Source organism: Schistocerca gregaria, chromosome 4 (assembly GCF_023897955.1).
Source record: "Schistocerca gregaria isolate iqSchGreg1 chromosome 4, iqSchGreg1.2, whole genome shotgun sequence".
In the NCBI taxonomy this organism is placed as follows: domain Eukaryota; kingdom Metazoa; phylum Arthropoda; class Insecta; order Orthoptera; family Acrididae; genus Schistocerca; species Schistocerca gregaria.
In genome coordinates, this window is record NC_064923.1 from 285,940,855 (window position 1) to 285,957,533 (window position 16,679).

The following is a 16,679-nucleotide window of genomic DNA, read 5'->3' on the forward strand; positions in this document are numbered from 1 at the left end:
GTGTTCGAACATTGTGAATTATCTCTAAGAAAATGACCGACTGGCACACAGCACGGATTCAGAATATATCATTCTTGTAAAATGCAACTAGCTCTTTATTCTCGTGAATAATGAGTGATATCGACAGGGTATCTCATGTTGATTCCATATTCCTAGATTTCTAGTAGACTTTTGTTACCGTTTTCTCATAAGCGACTTCTAATCAGATTGTGTGTCTACTGAACAGCGTCTCAGTTGTGCGAATCAATTAGGTACTTCCTATCAGAAATGTAACAGTTCATAGTAACTGACAGATAATCATCCAGGAAAACAGAAGTGATATCTGGAGTTCGCTCTGCTGTTCCAGATCTGCATAACCGATTTAGGAGACAATCTGAGTAGTCCTCTCAGACTGCTCGCAGATGATGCTGTCATTTACAGTCACGTAAAGCTACCAGATGGTCAAAACGTGTTGCAAAATGATTGATACAAAATATATTTAAGATGGAAAAGTGGCAACTGACTAAATCATGAAAGTGTGAAGTCATCCACATGTTCACTAGAAACAATCCTTTGATTTTCAGTTACACAATAAATCTAAAAGCTATACACTCAACTAGGGATTATAATTATGAATAACTTAAATTGGAACTATAACATAGAAAACGTTGTGGGAAGACAAATCAATGACTGCCTTTTATTGGTAGTATAATTAGAAGATGAAACAAATCCACTAAAGAGACTGCCTACACTACGCTTGTATTTCGTCTGCTGGAGTACTGCTGTGAGGTATGGGATCCTTACTAAACAGTACTGAAGGAAGACATCGAAAAAGCTCAAAGAAGGGATGCTTGTTTTGTACCATTGCGAAATTGGGGAGACAGTGTCACGAATTATACGCGAGATGCGGTTACAATCACCAGAACAGACACTCTTTCGTTGCAGCGAAGTATTTTCACAAAATTTCATATTTCCAGTGAAAATATTTTATTGACTCCCACCTACATATGGAGAAATAATCGTCGCATTAAAATAAGAGAAATCGGAGCTCTCACGGAAATAATAATGGCTCAAATGGCTCTGAGCACTATGGGACTTAACATCTGAGGTCATCATCAGTCCCCTAGAACACAGAACTACTTAAACCTAACTAACCTAAGGACATCACACACATTCATGCCCGAGGCAGGATTCGAACCTGTGACAGTAGCGGTCTCGCTACTGAAGCGCCTAGAACCGCTCGGCCACAGCGGCCGGACACGGAAATAAGCGGGGCATTCATAAAGTTATGCAACAGTTTTTTCTCCGAAATCATTTAGTGTTACTCAGGATTCCAATGCACCACATTATTCCGCTCCACGTTACTGTGCGGACCTGTGGGCTTTGATGGTACCACGCCCTACTGGCCGACGTCGGAGCAAACGTCTTGCTGCAACAATAACTTTCCCATCATCGACGTACTGCTTGCCACCGAGTACATTCTTCGTCGGGCCAAAAAGATGAAAGTCGAAAGGGCAAGATCCGGGCTGTAGGGGCGATGTGGAAGAACAGTCCAATGAAATTCTTTAGCTCGTGTGAGGCCTTGCATTGTCATGGTGAAAGAGAAGTTGCTTTGCATTTTTGTCGTGACAAAGACTCTGAAGTATTTTGTTCAGTTTCCCGAGCGTAGCGTAGTACATATCAGAGTTCATCGTTGCGTGAGGAGGGAGGACATCAAACCAAATAACCCCTTGAGAGTGCCAGAAGATTGTCGCCATGACTTTCGGTCACCTCGAATTAGAGTAGCCGCACGGTTTAATTGCGGCCGTCACAGCTGCATGCGGTCGGGCGGATTGCGCGACCATGCTGCGATGGTAACAGGCGCCTCGCCTGACGACTCACCGTGCTTTTGTTCACTACTAGTTCTCCGTAGAATATCCGACCAAAAGAAACTCAATGGAAGCTCTCTGCTCGGAATGCACCTCCGTTACCAACGCCGTTAAGAAGCCTACAGTGCCATCTGTTGGTAAATTTTTTTCCGTGCCGTTTCCCCCTACGTCAGCAACATTTCGTTCAAATTTGACGTCATTGTGAGCGGTGGTTCTCTGTCTACAGCATTTCGAAACAAACTTTATTTATGGACATCCTGTAATTAAGACAGCCTATAGGGTTGGGATCACAGCTCTCTTTAAGCGGATTAGATTAGGACCCGCAGCTCCAGGCTGGACAAAAGCCAAATTTAGCCGACGCAGAGGCCGGCCACACACCATTGCAAGAATGGATTGGTACAATATTGTGGGGAGATTTGAAGTTTCGTCAGTGAAACTGACGCATCGTTCGGTGACAAGGAAATTTACGCTACCGCCAGTTTCTAAATTGTTGCCTTCTTTTCCATCGCCAGTATTCGAATTGGCTGTGTGAGAATTAGCGGCGTTGCTCTAAGACAGCATTCGCAAAACCTAGTAAGGAGGACTGGTACTACTAGGTAGGGCGGCTGGTGATACTGGAGACGGAATTCGAGATATCGGGAAACGGCAGCTTTCGCCGGCGCGAGATGTCGCCTTGTCCCTAGCTGGGACCACCTTCCGTGACGGCGGCAGCGAAAGCTGCGCTGCCGGAACAATGCAACCACTGTCGCCGCTGCATCCGGGCGACGCCACGGAGAGCTGCCCGACCCCAGGGAATTTTATTCCCTGCCTAAAACGGTAGCTGGAAACCGCAACGACAGCCAACATGCACAATAAGGAACTCTGAAAATGCAAAACAACGAACATTGGCTAAGAAGCTTTTCTTCTCCTATGAATTTGTCTATGAATGGTCCACGGAAAAGGTAAGTGGAGAATTTAATGTCCCTTTGAAGCTGAGGTCAATGAAATTGGGCAAGGATGATGCAAGCGACATCATCGAAGACCTGGCGTTTACCTGTAGCGGCAAGTCGAAAATTTGAATGTGAGTGGTCGACTGCTGTTCTGAATCTCACCCGTCACAAATCGAGTCTTGTGCTTTAAACGCTGTGCCACGTCGCCTAGGCACTGTTCCATACCTTGCCATGAAATAAGCCACTCCCACAAGTATCTGTACCCAACTGTATTTCGCATACCCTCTCGTTCGATCTTCTCCCAATGCGATATATTGAGCCCCATTCTTCAATTGGCAACTGCTGCTGTTAACTGGTAGCCAATACACAGTTCACAGTAATTTTTCGAAATATTAAGGTAACAAGAGCTCCAGTGAAGATGAAGAATCACCAAAAGCTGCTGTGAAGTATATTTATTTATCGACAGCCGTTTTGCGTGACGCAAGGATCTTCAAGTGGTAAGGTGGTTACTGTTTTAGAAACTGGACTGTTATAGCAAATAGTATCTGTAGACCCCGACTTCGTGATGTTATGCCTTATTATTAACCCATGATCCAATAATCGACTTTGCAATGCAGTACCATTTCGAGAACAAAACAAATAATCACAGTCGCACATACTATGAATAGTACAACTAGTAACTGGCAAGCATAACTTGTATAGCTGAACATAAAATATTGTGAAAATCACCCTTAAGATTCTATCAAAACTACGAAGTGTAAAAGTGGCCAACTTACAGCTAAACACAGTGCAACGGTGTCATGGCCCTTATTTGTAAACACAATACTTCAAATGAAAATCAGTGATTGTTAATAGTACCTCTCCAAATCACTTGAATACCGATACAACTCCAACTGTATGAACTAGTACAGAATGCTGAAGGCGTCAGTACCAGAGTAAGTTATTTCGTGGTGGTAAGGAAAAAAAAACACACACACACACACACACACACACACACACACACACACACACAGAAGTGGATATTTATCACTATTAATTATTAATATTGGAAAAGTGTCTACGAACGCAGTTATTTGATTGTATGCAATATTTCTAATCAATGAGTAGACAAGGGGGGGGGAGGGGGGGGGGGGGAAGGAGGGCGGTGGCGGGAATTGCTTACAACAGGTACGCTTGTGCACAGACGAAAAATAAAGTGTAACTGTGTGTAACTTAAGTATGCAGTAAACGAGTTAGGAAAGCATAAATAAGTAATAGCAAATGTAAATGAATTATCTACATTGCTTTTAAATTTAACGATCAGTGGATACAAGCCACGTCTGTTTCGCACTTCTCATTGGATGTGAGCTGAAATTTTAGCAAGGAAAAAAAAATATTTCAGTTTTTATGAGCGATTTCCACCAAGGCATAGAACAATCTAAACTAGGAGCAAATGACGAAATTGAGTGTACAATATTTCGGACTGATTGACTACAACACGATTCATTAAGCAGCTTCCAATTTACGAAAAGCAGAAACTCCCTGAACTTCTGTGATATCTCGCGCTTAAATATCTGTTATTTACTGTCGTAATTCATTACAAATCTAGCACGCGAAATAACTGAAAAGTAAACCGTGCGACAAGTATATCAGATAAATGAAGTGACTCAAAACCTAGCTTATTAGCGACCACTACTTGTACCTGAAACGATCTCAACAAACCTTCGAATTGCTGCCGCTGTCTTTGAACTGCCGCGACTCATCGCCCGACTCCCTGGAACAAACTGAGTTTCAAACTGATTCGCAAGTATGTTTTAACTAGCCGCGATTTCTCTGATTGGCTGGAAGCGTGCGGAACTCACGCACTGTTGCTTAGGTAAGCCCATCAACCACAGCAAGGTCGTATCACATCGGATGGGAAACATCTGTTTGTAACTGTCCGTAGGCCAAACACCGCATAAAAAGCAAAATGAAATCGGTTGTCTCAGAGAGAGAACCCAAGCAGTCTACACTGCATATCGATACTAATTACAGAACGTCTTTGCGAAAAGTTAGCAAACACTAGCTGTCAAATTAAAGAAAACAAAATGTAGCAAAAAATGAAAGCGCCGTTGAACGCGCAACTTTCAAAGCCATGAATGTACTTGACGTCAACGAACCTTCCTTTAACTTACTGTAATTATACACGTGACTTGAAGATGGTTGAAACTGGTAGTCGACTAAAAAAACGCCGGCCGCGGTGGTCTCGCGGTTCTACGCGCTCAGTCCGGAACCGCGCGACAGCTAGTGACAGCTACGGTTGCAGGTTCGAATCCTGCCTCGGGCATGGATGTGTGTGATGTCCTTAGGTTGGTTAGGTTTAAGTAGTTCTAAGTTCTAGGGGACTGATGACCACAGATGTTAAGTCCCATAGTGCTCAGAGCCATTTCAACCATTTTTTTGATAAAAAAAACACACATTACAGCAGCTTTTGGTAGTTTCGTGATACTGTTCGTTAAATACAATGAGCCTGTGAATCATTATTTATAGAAAATGTCCAATGAAAATCTCTAGAGGTAACGACGTAATCATCAGTTGTTGATTGAGGTATCTTGTATGCTCACGACGAACTGAATTAAAAGAATCTAGTAGTGTGCAGCACTTCCTTCTGCCCTGGCGACAGCTACGATAGATGGCGGCATTGGCTGCACGAGACAGTGAAAGCGTTGGGGATCCACCCTACTCCATCACTGCTCAAGCGCCGCCCACAAATCATGGAGTTTGAACACTTACGGCATCAAGGAGTGCATATATCATCCTGTTTCGTCAGATAGGGTGAACTGGGGCTCACGATACGGGCATGACATGTCTACATTTCATTCCATGTAAATATCCGTCACACAAGACTATTTCCGATTCATGCTATTGTTTTACGTTAATGGCTTGACAGGTAACTTTAATAGTGACCTAAGACAATATGAAAATGATGCATTTATTTATAATTAAGTACTGTCTGAAAAACAGCTGCTCGAACATCGTCAGATCTTGGTAAGATTTCAAAGTGGTGCAAAGACAAGCAATTTGCTTTAAATGTTCAGAAATGTAAAACATGTTCTTCGCAAAATGCTCAAAAGTAGTAATCCATGACTACAACATCACTGAGTCACACACATATCTGCGTGTAAGAATCTGTAGACTATAGTGTGACATCTTTCGATCACACTGTTGAGAGTGCCGCCTGAGCGATGTGAGGTAGATATTTCCTTTAAAATATAATTCAACAGTTTCTACACATATGGTTTTCTGAAACGGCTACAGAATGTGTGTTTCTAGTTTCACGTTGAACCAACACGGCCACGTGTACTTCTGTGGGCGCCCACCACCAGCACGTCGTCCAGAGCGTCACGTTTAACAGACGGCCAGCAACCGCAAAAATATAGCGCCTGTTCGTTCTCATTCCCTGCCAGCGTTATTATTTTAATCGTAAAGAAAGAAAGAAAGATGAACTATTTTAAATTTTATAATTGACAGTTGCCTTTTGTATCTGTTTCTGAAAGTATGTTATGTGACATAGCGTAACTAACGAAAGAAAGTGGTTGCAATTCCAAATTTTTATTATTGCGGCTATGTATAAATAAATGTTTTGCATGTGAAGTGAGGAAAGGTTATATTGCAAGGAGAATTTACTGTGTTAAATTCCCAACTTGTTTGTGAGAAGAAGAAAAACGTAAAAAAGTGAAAAAACGAACTTTGTATGAAGTTACGAGATACACGAAACCAGGGACTACTTGTTGGGACTAGTCGTCAGAACATTAAGGAAATGCCTTTCGTTTAAAATACTGACGAAGTTTAAAACTTTACCTATTTTATTAAAAAAGAAAACTGATATACCAGTACTTATATGGATATGGTGTCTGTTCTTTCGGACATGTCCGAATGAACAGATACCATATTCATGTAAGCATAAGTTCTGGCAACACCGGCCATGACCTCCTTCAGTGCGGTTGCTTACCCGAACTCTTACGGGACTTTGTAAGAATATCTTCCACGAGTATTGAGTGTGTTGGCGTGGGACACTACTAATGTAGCGTGTGGGCATACAAGGTGAGAAGTGGGTCTCGCGGGAGGCGTGCGCCAGACAGTCCCTGCAGTCGCACTATCCTCTGTGCCCTCGATGGCTCACATGGATAGAGCGCCTGCCATGTAAGCAGGAGATCCAGGGTTCGAGTCCCGGTCGGGGCACACAATTTCACCTGTCGCCGTTGATATATATCAACGCCCGTTAGCAGCTGAAGGTATTAGTATCATTCTAATTTGATATACCAGTGGCGAAAATACCACTGACTATAAAATATTATCCAATTCTGAAAAATCAAATGGCTCTGAGCACTATGGGACTTAACATCTGTGGTCATCAGTCCCCCTAGAACTCAGAACTACTTAAACCTAACTAACCTAAGGACGTCACACACATCCATGCCCGAGGCAGGATTCGAACCTGCGACCGTAGCAGTCTCACGGTTCCGGATTGCGCGTCTAGAACCGCGTGACCACCGCGGCCGGCTATCTTACGTAGTCGCCCAAATTTCTGTTCCATCTGGGTGCAAATAATAAATTTTTCCTGCAAGAACCCGCAGAAAAAGACAGATCATATTTGTATACAAGATGCAGGGTGTGAACCACAACTCTATTGACAAACTTTCAGAGATTGTTATTTTGGCATAAGAGGCCCACGGTCTTCGGCCGCTCGTTAAGGAATTATTGCATTTCGTTTGTCATCTTGCGTCAGTTGGCTTTGTATCTGTACTGCACAGCGCGAAAGTCGACGCCATGCGCTGTGTCTCTTGTTTCCGGTGGTAGCTGCCGTTGAGAGCATAACACGCCCTTCTCACCTCGTAGCCCTCGCGTTTGCATTCAGTGTTGCCCGGTTGTGTCGAGGGTTGTCCAGCAGTGTTAGTTATGTGTTGACAGTGATACACGGCTGAACTGTGGGTAGGTTTACTGATTAGCAGTTGCTCGATATGCTACTCGTGTATGGGTTCGCTGAATGCAGTGGAAGAGCTGCGCCGACTGCAGCCGCATGACAATACTTCTGCGTCTGAGGGTTCTTGGTTACTCCGTTTTGTGCGTTGTACGTTGTAGTTGCTGCATATTACAGCCTTCTTCAGTATTGCGAAGGTATTTTCACAGAAACAAGAATGATTGCGGTAACAAACCGAATAAATCATAATTACATTATTACTCTGTAACGAGAAAGCTGGAGACGATGGTTCCTCATCGTATAAACTCAATCACGGGTAAGGCAGGTGACTGACTTCCGTTCAGCAACAGGATACTGCGAAAATGCAGTCAGTCAACCGAACAGCCTTTTTATAAATCTCTTATTCTGGATCATCTTAGAACATTGCTTAAATATGTGGCGATCATAGGCCACAGATTTGACTCGAAGATGAGCGCCACAGAAATTTGAAAAACTTCAATTGCAAATGGTTGAACAGAAATGCCAATTATCTGGCGATAATGTACTTAAACCTTCAAGAATAGTATTAAGTGAAGAAACTAGTAATATGCTTTTGGCCACTATTTATCTCTCCAGCAGGGATCACGAAGACAAGTTAAAATGCTGTGCGATTAAAACACTTTGCGAGTTTAGACAGTTCTGGGTAGGGCAAATGGAGGGGAGCGCAGTTGCCAGCGCATGTTATTTTAATCGCACAATAATTACAGCGTGCACAGAGGCATGTAAGCAGTCATTCTTCAGGAATCAGGGAATCATATAGACCAGGCGTAGACAACCTTTCTTAACTACTGCCAATTTTTGTATCTGTGTTAGTAAAATTTTCTCACTGCCTACCAGTTACACAGTGACTTTAATTTGTAAAATTTATAAACCAGAGTTACAGCAAGTTAAAACATATAATAATGTCTGAGATAAGAAAGAAATAATAATAATAATCTTGCAAATACTTCGTCATAATTTTATGAAAACCTAACGCAAATATTTTTAAAACCCCTAGCGGCTACCACCCACAAAAGGTTACAACAGTGAGCGTGCAAGTTACATGTTTCTGGTAGACAGACTATTGATGAAGTGGCACATCATCGGCAAATTAGTCGTGCTTATGCCCACGAAATCATCCACAACAGACTTGGGTTTCATAAAGTCTTAACAAGATGGGTCCCGAAACAACTCACAGTGTTGCATAAATAAACGCTCTTGGCCATCTGCCAAAACCATTTGGATCGCTATGGAATGGACTTGACGTCACTGATGACGAAACATGGATCCACCATTACGTGCCGGAGTGTAAACGGAAGGATGTGGAATGGAAACATCCACAATCGCCCAGCATGAAATTCAGAACCCAACCACCCGCAGAAAAACTGAAGCTTGCCGTCTTTGGGGGGGGGGGGGGGGGGCGCACAAATCCCAGTACTGGGGCATTATCAGGAGAGCGCCACAGAGACAAACATTGTGCGTTATAGTGAGAAGCTTACTGACTGGGTGAAGTCTGCAGTTCGAAGGAAACACACAGGACTACTGTCGAAAGTTGGTGTTGCACGACATGTTCATCCGAATATCTGCCAGCACTACTGAAAAGCTTCGGAAACTCAAATTTGAAGTAATGCCTAGTCCTCTGTATAGTCCTCATGTTGCCCCGTTCCGACCATTAATTGTTTGGTCTACTCAAAGAGGTGCCAGGGGGCCGTCGATTCACTTCGGGCCAAGCAGTGAAGGAAGCACTGCATGCGTGGCTCGCTGCTCAGCCGAAACCCCTCTTTCCTGAGGGCATTAAGAAACTTGTGCATCGATAGACCAGCTGCGTTAAAAGCAAGAGGACTATATTGAAAAATTATGTAAACGTACATGTATTGTAATAAACGATATAGCTACATTGTGGAAAATGTTTGATTTACCCTGGTAGAAGCGAGTTTTCCCGCACTTGTTCTGAAGAAGTAGTTATTACTTGTATGTTCTCCTGTCATTAGTTGGCAACCGTCATTAGATAGGTAGCGGTAACGGACAGAGGAAGAGAGGTAATGTTTCCAAAATATTGTAGTTGTACCGCAGAGGTGGCTTCCTGCTATTGTTTGCATTCCTTGCACACCGTGGCGAGGTGTAATGACTTTCTTTATGGCAGAAGACACAAAGCTGGAAGCCGTAATCTCCTTTGAAGCGCCTTTTACTCTTAGAAATCTCAGTCACTTCTTGGAATTTCCTTCTGTAAATGTTGCATTCTTTGGCTAGCACTTTTACGTTATTGAAACATGCATCTTCGTCAAAATTCTGTTCCGACACCGCAAGTTTTACGTTTCGATTTAACTGCGTATGGAGTGTCTTTTCGTTAGTTCGCTCCTATACCGTTCTCCCTGTTTCGCCCATGTGGGGATGATCGTATGCGTCTAAGAAATATGAAGAGGAACACGACGTGGCGTAACAACGTAGAAGATTTTAGATTCAAGATTACACAAGCGACTGTTGTGGTGAGCTGCATCAAATCAGTGTTTAGACTGAAGCCAACAACAACAACAAGGAAGAGGAGGAGGAGGAGGAGGAGGAGGAGGAGGAGGAGGTGTTTCGAGATGGTATGTCCTCTCACTGATGATGTCCAGCATGGATTCAACGGATTTGATGCTGCGCTGCAGTCCATTTACCTGACGTTTCAGTCCGTGATAGTCGATGGTGACCGTTGTTCTGACCTGTAGATCATAAATGCTGTCAACTTCACCCAGAAATTGCACTGCACAATAAACGACCTGCTACAAGACAACACGCGGCCTCACACTTCTCGTATCGATTTGCTGAAAATTGAAAATTTGGGTAGGAATCTCTTCCACGCCGTCACTACACACTTATTGGCACTCTACAAGAACAGTTTTCTTTTTCCTTGCTTCAGTGAAGGAACAGCTGCGAGGCCAATGCAACAGCATTGTCCACCCTGTACACCCAGAAACGAGTGCGTCGATGTCATCCGGAATGGGGCTCTACCACAAGGGAATTTTCAGATTTACAGATCCACGGGAAAAATGTTTGGAAAGAAATGGAGACTATACTGAAAAGTGACAGGAATGTAAAATGACTTACATTATTTATTCCGTGGCTGGATCCTCGAATAAAATAATCCTCGTGTACAGACCGTGTCAGATCTGAACAAAAAGTCGAGCTTTCGAAAATAATCATCTTCTTCAGGAGGTGGCTGTAAACCGGGAGCAAAGTCTACGTGCTTTATAATGGCGTTGAAGTTTGTCACTGATAGGGTGACGTAGCGTGCTAGTTATTGGCGGAGTGACGTCAACAGGAGGCGGGATTCGTATGCGGGAAATTATTAATGAGGCAAAAACAGGCCCTCAACCACCGTGCTGTGATTGAGGGTGGTGTGTTTCCCTTATGCACGTCAGTCGCGGTCCATTGGGCTGGGGTTCTTACTACCTCATTGTCAATTTCCTGCTTTTCGACGTGAGAATGCTGCCTCACAGGTGACTACTTTTCTAAAAGAAAAATACATCTCACGACCAATTACAAGCTTGAAAGCCCCTACAAAGAGACAGACTTTCCTCCTGGCCGTCAGTGAACTCGCGACGAAGAAGATGGCGATTATCATCGAAAGACGGAGTTTCAACTCAGATTGGACAACGCATACATAAAATTAAAATGTTTACATGTACGAGAATTATCTAAAAAAGTAAAAATATTAGTAAGAGGTGATCATGACTTTCAGCACGACCGTTGTATTTTGCTGGCGAGAGTGCAAGATACACAAGGGTCACAGCTTAGATTCCGGCCGGCGCAGCCTTGGCTGCCGCAAGAAATCCTTCGCGCCGCCATTGTGTATTGTGTGCTGCGCCGTGTGTTTGCAGTGAGTGCGGCGTTTCTCACGTTTACCGAACGAGAAAGTGAAAGCCGAGCCTCAGGGAGTCGAGCTGTAACACGAGACGGTTTACGATTCGACAGGTCTGAAACCCACACGAGTCAGCCTTCTGTGTCCATCACGAAGTCCTTGCAGCTGCACGCATCCGACGAACTCTAATTCATCCGCTTGTTCCACTTTGCCTTCATTGCTGCTGAAGCTCTGAGGTTTGAGGGTGTCAACGTTTTAGTGGGCGTTTGTAAACATCTGCACAGGCAAATACGGAGTACGTAATGAAAGCTACATTAGAGTGTCATGGCAATGTTAAGGTCGGAAACGTATGAGAAAGAAACCACCTTGATATCGTCTCATTAAAAATGAGTAAAACATAAAATATAAACACACCGACAGGGAGTGGATCACTAATGCGTCACAGCTGTTCGAAGAACAGCTTGGGGCATGTTGTTTTTTTTTACAGTACGGCCATCCAACTAAATACTCTGAAGCGCCGAAGAAACTGGTACAGGCAATAGTATTCAAATACAGAGCTATGTAAACATACAGAAGACGGTTGTAGTCGGCTACGTCTATATAAGACAAGTGTCTGGTGCGGTCGTTAGATCGGTTACTGCTAATACAATGGAAGGTTATCAAGATTTAAGTGAGGTTGACGTGGTGTTATTATTGGCGCACGAGCGATGGCAAACAGCATTTCCGAGATAGCGGTGAAGTGGGGATTTTCCGGTAAGGCCATTTCACCAGTGGGTACCGTGAATAACAGGAATCCGGCAAAACATCAGATCTCTGACATCGCTGCGGCCGAAAAAAGATCCTGCAAGAACGCGACAACTGACGACTGAATAGAATCGTTCAACGTGACAGGAGTGCAGCCCATCAGCAAATTGCTGCAGATTTCAATAATGGACCATCAACTCATCAGTGTCAGTGTGCGCGCCATTCAATGAAACATCATCGATATGGGCTTTCGGAGCCGAAGGCCTATTCGTGCACCTTTGATGACAGCACGGCACGAAGCTTTATGCCTCACCTGGGCCCGTAAACACCGACATTGGACTGTTGATGACTGGAAACATAGTGCCAGGTCGGAGGAGTCTCGTTTCAAATTGCATGGAGTGGTTGGACGGGTACGAGTATGGAGACAATCTCGTGAATCCTTTGATGCTGCATGTCAGGACTGGACTGTTCAAGCTGGTGGAGGCTCTGTAATGGTGTGAAGCGTGTGCAGTTGGAGTGAAATACGACTGACTGACACGTACGTAAGCATCCTCCTGATCTCCTGCATCCTTCCATGTCTATTGTGCATTCCAACTGACTTCCAGGAGGACAATGCGACACCCTACACGACCAGAATTGCCAGAGAGTGGCTCCAGGAACACTCTTCTGAGCTTAAGCACTTCCGTTGGCCACGAAACTCCCCAGACATGAATATTATTGAGCAAATCTGGGATGCCTTGCAACGTGCTGTTCAAAAGAGATCCCACCTCCACGTAGGGTACTCTTAAGGATTTATGAACAGTCCTGCAGGATTCATTGTGTTAGTCCCCTCCAGCGCTACTTCAGAGATTAGTCGAGTGCATGAGACGTCGTGTTGTGGCGCTTCTGCGTGTTCGCGGGGGTCCTACACGATATTAGGCAGGTGTACTAGTTTTGCTTTGGCTCTTCAGTGTATTAACAATGTGCCGTGGAACATCGTTTTATCCGGTCCTCATTAATACGGGTATATATATTTTCAGAACAGTAACTGTATAGCATTCGATACTTCGAACTGATGGAGGCAACAATCAACGGTGCCAATCATTAAGTTTAAATTCAACGAGTCGCCATCCTGACAGTATCAGTTTACAAGTTAAAATTGAGTTGTACAGTATCCTGTTGCCACCATTTGTTTTGACCATAAAACGATCAGCGGAAAAATGCTCCAGATGGAGCGCAAAAAAGGCATTATGTTCCTCTTTAGAAAACTGACAGAAATGGGGACCCATCTGCCTCAAACCTCATTCCGCCTTCTGCTCCAAAACGTAATCGGTGGTGGTTAGTGTTTAACGTCCCGTCGACGATTACGTCATTAGAGACGGAGGGCAAACTCGGGTTAGGGAAGGAAATCGGCCGTGCCCTTTCAAAGGGACCATCCCGGCATTTGCCTGAAACGATTTAGGGAAATCACGGAAAACCTAAATCAGGATGGCTGGAGACGGGATTGAACCGTCGTCCTCCCGAATGCGAGTCCAGTGTGCTAACCAGGACGTAATCACGCTCTTTTAAAACAGAACGTACTAAATCCTTTTACGCAGTCTCTCTCTGTAGTTAAGTGTGTGTGTGTGTGTGTGTGTGTGTCTTCCCACTGTCTCCGTTTTCTACTATTGATTTACAGAATATCCCCCTGCCACTGCCTCTTCTCTCTTTCACCTTCATTGTCTCTCTATTACTGTCCTTCAGCGCAAAAAAGCGCGAATACGTTTGAATGCAAACTTTTTTGTGAGGAAGGCGGAAAGAATTGAGACGGCTGGTTCCCCAATTTTCTGGCAAACTCTTTTAAAGAGGAATATATTCACCTTATTTGGCTCAGAGAGGAGCATTTTTCCGCTGGTTCCCTTCTGCAGGGTATGCTGCTTAGAGAAAACGAATTCTATAGCTCAGTAAAAAAACTTTGATAGCTTTTAATATATTTCGACATATTTGTATACTTTGACGCATACAATCAACAAAAAAGTTAGTATAGTATAAGATTAAAACAAAATAGTTTGCTTTACATTTTTTTCTGGCTACTTTGCTCATCGATCGCAATTCATCGAAAACACCCAGATTCTGATTTGTATCTTAAAAGACTAAAAATGTTATAAGAAATATTTTACTGCTTTGCAGTCTTTCCAGTTTTACATAATTTCTAGCAGTCACTTTAAATTCTTTTCAGCGATGTTAAGATCAACTTCTACTCTTTTTTTGTCACTGCAGTACCACTTTGGTCATGCTGTATACGCTTGAAATGCCCACTGTATGGAGACAGTGCGTTATATTACTGAAAAAATGCTGACTAAAATCGTAGTTTGGTGATCTCATGCAATGAGACTAGAACCCTTACCATGTATCCATTAAGTCAGTTGAAACTATATTTACGTCTCTGAGTGGATATTACGTGCATGTTTAATGTGCGTAAGTACGGTAACTTTGAAACTCTGGGTCTCGGTAATGTGTAACGATGTCGAGAAAGTTTAAAGTTTGCCCGAAAACATTCTCTTACGAACATATGGCAAAATTTCCACCATTTACGATGAATAAAAATTACAGAAGTGGCCATCCATACAAATGGTACTTTCCGTACCCAAAAATCGAGTGTGTCTTGATAATGAGTACAGATTTTTGAAGACGAGAAAATGCTGTTTATAGAAGAACGTCTAAAGAGTGCACAGTAAAAATTTGGGCCCTTTGTTGTGATTAGTTATTTAGATAATTGCGAATCAGCGTGATTGGACCGCGGATCAATGGAATAGTGTCACATGGTCACATGAAGCCCGTTAATTGTCAAACCAGGTGGAAGGTTGTGTCCAGATACGCCGTCATCCAGGTGAACAGCTGCTGGAAACATGCAGTGAGCCATGGACACAGGCTTATTGGGGGGAAGGGGGGGGGGGGGGAGGGGTATGTTAAGGACCTCCTATAACTCCTTATACTTTATGTCTTCTCCAACAGCGGTGTCAGCTTCCACTAGGATAACCGTCTCTGGATCAAGGCCAGAATCGTGCTGCAGTGGTTTGAGAAGCAGCACAGTGAGCTCAAGTTGATATCTTGGTCCATACAGACCAACTGCCCCTAAATTACGGGAAGTGTGTTACCTGTGCGTAGCCATCTAGTATCAAAGATCTCTGGGAACCTATAAAGTACTTGTCGAGCCAATGGCATGCAGAATCACCCCTGAAATGCGTTCCAGAGGTGGACCAACACCCTATTAAGTAAGTAGTAATAATGTTTTGGGTCATCAGTGTGTACTGATCCGATACAAATGAATAAAAGTTTGTGAGTAGGCTTAGTTCATCTCCTATGTTGTTCATTACAAATGTTTGGACTGACCATGCAATTAACAGATGAAATTCTCAGACAAAACTGCGGTAGATACAACGAAACAATTCGGTGGAGCCACAATAGCTCCTCCTTCTGATGATGTGACACAGATTTTTTTCGGGAGATATTTTATTTAGTTCACGAAATCCTTTATGTAAATTAAGTACAAAATACAATATGAAAATATCTTCTGGTAAATCTTTAGTCAATGACATTACTGGAAAATATTCAGTGAAACTAAGTTGTTAATGAAAAGCCAGCCGCGGTGGTCTCGCGGTTCTAGGCGCGCAGTCCGGAACCGTGCGACTGCTACGGTCGCAGGTTCGAATCCTGCCTCGGGCATGGATGTGTGTGATGTCCTTAGGTTAGTTAGGTTTAAGTAGTTCTAAGTTCTAGGGGACTAATGACCACAGCAGTTGAGTCCCATAGTGCTCAGAGCCATTTTGTTAATGAAAAAAAAAAGAAAACAATTGAACAGGTAAAATATTTTAACTGCACTCCTGGAAATTGAAATAAGAACACCGTGAATTCATTGTCCCAGGAAGGGGAAACTTTATTGACACATTCCTGGGGTCAGATACATCACATGATCACACTGACAGAACCACAGGCACATAGACACAGGCAACAGAGCATGCACAATGTCGGCACTAGTACAGTGTATATCCACCTTTCGCAGCAATGCAGGCTGCTATTCTCCCATGGAGACGATCGTAGAGATGCTGGATGTAGTCCTGTGGAACGGCTTGCCATGCCATTTCCATCTGGCGCCTCAGTTGGACCAGCGTTCGTGCTGGACGTGCGGACCGCGTGAGACGACGCTTCATCCAGTCCCAAACATGCTCAATGGGGGACATATCCGGAGATCTTGCTGGCCAGGGTAGTTGACTTACACCTTCTAGAGCACGTTGGGTGGCACGGGATACATGCGGACGTGCATTGTCCTGTTGGAACAGCAAGTTCACTTGCCGGTCTAGGAATGGTAGAACGATGGGTTCGATGACGGTTTGGATTTACCG

General features: G+C 43.7%; 1 protein-coding gene and 1 non-coding gene across 7 annotated transcripts in view; one reads left to right on the forward strand and one right to left on the reverse strand.

Annotated features, from left to right (window-relative positions):
• Window positions 1-16,679, reverse strand: part of LOC126267943 (myosin-IIIb-like) — a 522,034-nt gene that overhangs the window by 131,546 nt on the left and 373,809 nt on the right. The window lies entirely within an intron of this gene.
• Window positions 6,902-6,976, forward strand: Trnat-ugu (transfer RNA threonine (anticodon UGU)). The gene has a single exon. It is a non-coding gene; the product is annotated as a tRNA-Thr (tRNA).